The sequence below is a fragment of the Xyrauchen texanus genome, chromosome 6 (genome assembly GCF_025860055.1).
Source record: "Xyrauchen texanus isolate HMW12.3.18 chromosome 6, RBS_HiC_50CHRs, whole genome shotgun sequence".
Classification (NCBI taxonomy): Eukaryota; Metazoa; Chordata; class Actinopteri; order Cypriniformes; family Catostomidae; genus Xyrauchen; species Xyrauchen texanus.
The window spans coordinates 24,448,496-24,455,309 of record NC_068281.1 but is presented as its reverse complement, the minus strand read 5'-3'; the positions used below and the strand labels follow the sequence as shown (position 1 = coordinate 24,455,309).

The window sequence follows — 6,814 nt, the reverse complement described above, 5'->3', positions numbered from 1 at the left end:
AGGCCTGGTTGCCTTGAGTGTCCTTTCACCTTCTTCCAGTAGACAATCATGTTGTGATTTCTTGTGATGTCATCACATTCTTGGAACAGGTGTTGGTGTTTGATAGGCTTGCCGTTCGAAGTTTTAAAGCCATTTTGTTTCCAGTTTGGAAGGTGGCATGTGAAACTGAGTCTGGCGTAGTTTGAGTCTGTGCAGATTAGGAGTTCTTTGATGTTATAGGTCGATGCGATTTGCAGAGTTATGAGAATGGCTGCAACCTCCGCATACTGTGATGACTGCGGGCCCAGCTTGAAGTGTTGTGGTGGGCACGGCAGGTCATTTACCCATAATACACCTGCTCCTGCTTGACGAATGCCCTCTTGGTTGTAGGAGCATCCATCGACGTAGGCTGTGGGCATACCTTGGCACGCATTTTCTTCAAAGAACCTGTGACAGGTTAGTTGTTGTTGTTGGGGTTCTTCCATATCCATCGTTGTAGCTGGTGTGTTATCAGAGCAGTTCTGGCAGGCAGCCAGGCCATTGCCTAGTGCCGACTTGTGATTCTGAGCATATCGTGCCTCAACATTGCGCCCCTGGAGGGCCATTAACCACGTGGCTATGCGTGAATTGGTGACCACGCCATCTCGGATACGCTGGCTGTTGAGAAACATGACAGGCTGGTGGCAAGTCTCTATGATAACCTTTTGGGCTCCAATGTAGTTGGAGAATCTCTGGATGGCCCATACAGTGCAGAGCAGAGCTTTTTCACAGTCTGAGAATTTACTCTCGGGTGGAAGAAGTGTCTTGCTGGCATATGCGATTACTCTCTTGTCTTGGTCATGCCGTTGGTACAGGCCAGCACTGAGACAGTGGCTGGAGAATCCAGCTTCTAAGTAGAACTCTTTTTGTGGGTCCGGGTAAGCCAGGCACGGAGCGGTGCAGAGGTGTCGTTTTAGCTCGTCCATGGCCTGTTTTTGGACCTCTGTCCATACAAATGGGCAGTCTTTTTTCAGAAGGGCAGTTAGAGGTTTTGCAATGTCTGAGTAGCTCTCGATGAACTGCCGCGAGTAATTGCACACCCCTAGGAAACTTCGCAGCTCTGAGATGTTGGTGGGTGGCTTGATGTTTTGAACGGCTTGAATACGGCTGGACTGTGGTTCGATGCCCTGTGATCCTATGAGTAGGCCCACGTAGTTGACCTTGGTTTGGCACCACTGTCCTTTGTGGAGGGCGATCTTGGCGCCAGCAGTGGACAATTGGTTCAAAACATAGTCTATTTCTTTCATGTGGTCAGCCACTGTTGTGCTCTTCATGAGAACATCATCAACGTAGATAAGATTACCTCTTGTTCTGGCATCTGGGCATGCTTTGTTCAGGAAGATGTTGAACTCAGCAGGTGAGTTGGCATAGCCAAACGGACACCTTGTGAAAGTGAATTGTCTGTTTCCGAAAGTGAAAGCTAGCTTGTGCTGATCTTCTGGATGCACTGGTATGGTCCAGAATCCAGAGGCCACATCGAGTGTAGAGAAGATGGTGGCTCCTCTGATTCTGGGTATTTCCTGCTCCAGCTGAGTCATGGGCCATCGTGACAGTGGCACTTGTTGATTCAGTTTCCTGTAGTCAATGGTGGGTCGCCACTTGCCGTTTGGTTTGAGGACGGGCCAGATGGGGGCAGAATAGGTGCTGTTGCATGGACGGATGACACCTTTTTCAAGCATGGAGTCGATGATCTCTTGCACCGGTTCGTGTGACGCGATGGGGATCTTGTACTGCCTGACAAACGTGGGAGGAGCACTAGGGTGCGTTGGGATGCGCACGGTGTGGAGCTCGGTGAGACCACAATCTAAAGAGTCTTTGGCAAATGATGCTTTGAACTTGTAAAGGACTCGTCTGAGTTCTTGTCGATCTGCATCGTTGTTAATTGCGTCAGCGTCTTTTAGAATTTGCTGAACTTGAGACTCAAATCCTGGGTATGGCTCCTCTGTCGGTATGTCGTCTGTCGTGTTGGTAGGCAGAGGTGCGGCAGTGTCGTCAATCTCGCAGGTAGGCTGTTTGGAGACTGTGTATACTGCAAGGTGTTGGTCCTTTGTCAGTTCTGTTCTGCATACCTGGTCTTTGTCCACTGGCATGACTGAAGTTATGGAGATGATTTTGAAGGGGGTTGTGAAGACGGTGTTGTCTGTGTGCCCTTCGGGTATCATTGAAGCTGGGATGGGTCCAATGATTGGTAATGTTAGTTCAAAGTCATGAAAGTCGTGGCTCACTAGCCATCCTGCCCGGTAGGCTTTTGGAATTGTTATGTCCATTGCCATGCAGTTGTTGAAGAGGATGTAAACAGCACGGGATGACACTTCAGTGAGGGGCGTGGCTTCCAGCGTGAGTCCAAGTTCAACGCATTCGGGTGAAGGTTGAAAGAAACCCAGCGTGTGGTTTAGGGTTTGACCACAGCGCATGTTGAGCCGAACAGCGACCCCTTTGGTGTATGCTGGTACTACAGTTTCCTGTTCAGCTGACCAAGGTGCAGACCTCTGGAATGGTCTGGCCTGACTGGAGGTTAGCAGTGTTGGTTGGAATTACAGGAGGCTGTAAAGTCAGTGGGGCCCACAAGACCTCATTAATAATGTCTACATGAGCGTTGAGGCGAATCAGAATGTCTGCTCCAATGTAGACATCATGGGGCAGGTCTGGAAGGACCAAGAAGTAGTGGGTCAAACACCGGTAGTTCCACTTCAAGTTCAAAGCGCAGATCCTTTTGGCAGTCACCATTGTTGATGGGAAGGAGTTCAAAGGAAAACGGGTGCGCTTGCTGACAGATGGAAGGTCCGGTGTGTCTTCAATGAGAGCATTGTATAGGGAGAGGCTGATGGCTGAGTTGTCTGCCCATAGTGCTAGTATGATGTCAGTGGCAGTTACACCATTCAAGTGCAGGTCAGCTGTGACCTTGGGGCAGAAGGAGTCAAAGTCTTGGGTGAGTTGAAATGCGCAGAGTAGCGAACTTGAATCTCGCTCTGGTGCTGATGTTGTGTCACTGTGGCTGGCTGTGAGAGTTCCCGTGACCTTTGTGACCTGACAGTCTGGTTCAGGTGATCGGGGTGGCTGAAGGGGAGAGGTTCTCGCACTTGAGCCCACATCTTCAGCTGTCTGAAGTCCAGCAGGGGCTCGAAGCGGTCTAGTAGATCCTTTCCGATGAGGAGGGGATATGTGTCCATCGGTGAGATGTACACAGGGTGTACCACGCTCATAGGACCAATTGTTAGGTGAATGGGAGCTACTTGTTCCAGCCGGACGTCATTTTGGCTGTATGACTGGACATTCAGCACACAATTCTGAGAGTTTAGAGTTCGATTTTGTGTTTTAGCTTCAAATTTGAGTCTTTCAAAAAGTTCAGCTGACATAAAGGTGAGGTCTGCTCCGGTGTCTACCAGGGCTTCGAGTCTCACCTCATGTTCCACAGTGATGGCGAGATAGAGTTTTCGTGCTACCCCCTTTTCGATCAGATTCCCCAGGAGTTTTGGTGTTGGGGCTTGTGTGGTGATCGATAAGCAGTTAGGGTCGGTGTCAGGTGACTCGGTGCAGAGACACACAACCAAAACAGCACTCTCTGGTATCTTAGGGGCTTGGTCACTGGTGTGACGGACTGGGTTGTCCGCTGCAGGATGTGTGGTTGTCAATGGCAGTGAGTGGGTGTCGCTGTCACTTGGTGATGTGATAGCTGGTTCGGTAGTCTGTATCTGAAGAGCGGTGCTCTGGGTGCTTGGTTCATTAGGAGGGCAGTCAGGAAGGGTGTTGGTTTCAGGCCTTACACTTAGTCATGCGGAGTCTGACCTGTCCTCTTTGTCTTCCTTGTGATGTTTCTTATGAAGAAGCTCTTTCAGAACCTTCAGGATCTCTGCGGTCTCCGCCGTGGCCTCACTGTTTTTCTGTGGGGTAGGCTCGGACTTGAACTTGCCTGATGCATGCCACGAGGTGTTCCGCTGCGGGCTGTCTGGTTTTGACGTTCTCGTCGATGGGGTTCGGTTCTGTCTGGGCCGTCGGTTGGCTTCCCACGTGATTCCACCCTTTTGGTTGTGGGGTGGCCGTGGGCCGTCGTAGAATCTTTCAGAGCGCCCGCTTTGGTGCTTAGGACGGGCACCATCACGGTCGTGCTGCCCTCTTCTGTCATGGAACGGTCTTGACTCGTGGTAAAAAGGTCTGTAACTGTGGTGCTGGTGGGCGCCCTCTAGGGCCAGCTCTGAGCGCTGATCAGTGACAGGGCAAATGGTTGGATTTTTTACAGTCTTTTCAGAAGCAATCTTCTGTTTGGTGAAAGCTTTATGGGCTAAGTCTCGCAGCTGTTGGGTAGTCATGCTACGAGGGCAGGCCAGGACCCCTAAGTGATGGCTCACCGTGGGATGCAGGTTTCGGAGAAAAAGAGTTTTGAAGTTGAAATCTTCTTCCATGCCAGATTCGTTCCGTGCTCCGAAGTAGGCTCGTCGGATGCGGCTGTAGTAGGCCTGTGGAGTTTCCAGTCGGGCCTGTTTGAGGTCCATAGCGGCGATGAGTCCTTGTTCTGACTCTGGATCAGAGAACTCTCTGATGAAGACCTGCCGTAGCTGTAGGTAGTCTGATTTGACAGTCTCTGGTTGTCGATCCAGGAAACTGCGCACGTCGCGACTAGACGTAATTCTTAGCAGGTACACTCTGTCCTGCATGGTTACGTTGGGAACAGTGTGCAAGTGAAAGTCTATGTCTTGCAGGTAGGCGTGCACATCGTGGCCTCCTGCAGGATTTGGGGTGAAAGTAGGGATGTTTCTGGCCAGCTTGTCAAGTTCTTTGGGAGCCATGCCGTGGTTAGTGACCAGGCTTTGGTGTGCGGGCTCCCACCGTTTTGTTGCTGACGGGGGTTCTTGGAGGCTGGCTGGTGACATGTTGAACAGTGGGCTTTCACCCCCTTGTCAGCTCTGAGTTCTTGGCTGAAAAGGTTGGGCCCACTGGTCAGGGGAAACTCTGTGGTGTGCGTTTCCCTTTTTTGTTCATCTTGCAGTTTATAAGAATGTTTTAGTTCTCTGTGAACAGTGTCAAGTTCATATTTTAGATGGTCTCTGTACTGAATAAGTTCATGGATTTCAGCTCGGGCCATATTCAGATGCTTTTCACAGGCTCTGGCTTTAGCATCTCTGTCTTTGAGTGCAGTCTCTGCTCTTGTAAGGAGAGACTCGGCTTGTTGCAACTTGTCGTCGAGTTCTTCTCTGGCTTTTCTCTCTGACTGTTCTCTTTGGTCTGTGTCTCGGCGAAGGTTTTCCAGGGCATTTTGAAGTCTTTCTACTTCCTTTTCCTGTTCTGGGTCTGTTTCATCCTCTTCCTTCCGTTGTTCCTCGGTCTCGAGGCGTAGCTGATCTAGTTGACTCTGAGTTTTTGCTTGGTTCCTACGGGCCTCCTCAGCTTGGAGTTTTAGTGCTGCGGCCTTTTGCTCCAGGTCGAGATTGCTTTTCTCATTTATCCGTGCCTGGGCGACGAGATTGTGGGCAAGACTTCCGATGATCTTGGTCCATTCTTTGTGGTTGTAGCTTTGTGTTGGATTGTGGGCCAATAGGCTGTCCAATTCGGCGTCCAGTTGCTCTTGACCTAGGGGCTGTAGGTCCCTGGCGTCCTTGGGTAGGACGGTGTCCGTCATTGCGCTTAACCAGGCCTCAAGGTGATCCCAGTGGGCTGCGGGACTGGACGAACGGGACATACTGGCTTACTGTAGGCGAGAGAACAGAACAGCACACACAAAGAGGCCAATGCAAGTACGCGTAGGGTTAGCGAGCTACAATGAGGTGGCTATTATAAGCCGTAATTTTGACTAACTGGGGTTGACAGTTAGACAGTTAGTGGGCCGAATTTCGCGGGTCAGTGCAGGTCTAAATAAAGACTTTGACAAGGCGGCAGCCCACAAGGGTTATCTGAGGATGCGGGCTGCCTGTTTGTCTCTTTATTCAGTTTTCCTTGATGGCTCTTGTAGGCTCTTTCTTACTGTGAACTGGAAGTACACACTACGACAGAACAGAACAGCAGAATAAAATAGAACACAATTAATGTTAGGAATAGATAGGCAGGAGAAAAAGGGCCTAAGTCTACCACCACTGCTAGGGTTTATGATAGGACCAACAGGGTGGGGCGCTATCGAGGTATAAACCCTAGGAAGAGGGTGTGGCTTAGGGGAGAGAAAGAAGCGAAATGGGTCAAATGCTTAAATGACCAAGGGAATGTCTAGTATTATGTGGCCTATACTGGTGGATGGATTTTACCTTCTTTTAGTTTGCCTGGGGTGAATCGATGTCACTCTGCCGGGGACCAGCGCGTGGTCAATCTTTCCAACGGTCCCGAACACTGGGCAGCAGTGTCCCCGGGCCCTCTGCTACTATCACGGTGCGCCCTCTCAAACAACTTGACTTTAAACACAACCGGCAACACCAAGGTGTCAACTGTCAGACGGCACAACAAGATTTGGATTTTCCCTAGAACCCTCGTGAGAGTGGCCCCTCTTTAGGCCCTGGTTTAGGTAATTATTCCAAACTTGCCATGTGTGTCGACTGACGGGGTTGACTCTCTTTGGAGTGCCAAATTGCTGATGTCGTTGCGTGCCGCACCAATGAAAAGAGACAGAAGAGTCCGAGATTCACATACAGCCAGCGTCGGTAACGCCGGTCGGACAAACCAGCTTGCTGGGAACCAACCAGAGATGACGGTCGAATCACCACAGCACACTAGGGAATTCTACATACAAATACAGAATAGGATTCAGCAAGTGAAAGTCTTAAAGTGAATCAAGGCTTCCTTGTTTAAACCAAGTTGAGTAATTATGTGTGTAGAA

At 50.2% G+C, this 6,814-nt stretch overlaps 1 pseudogene; it reads right to left on the bottom strand.

Moving 5' to 3' along the window:
* Positions 1-3,086: 3,086 nt before the first annotated feature.
* LOC127645267 (uncharacterized) lies at positions 3,087-6,182 on the bottom strand (annotated as a pseudogene).
* Between the last annotated feature and the right edge of the window lie 632 nt (positions 6,183-6,814).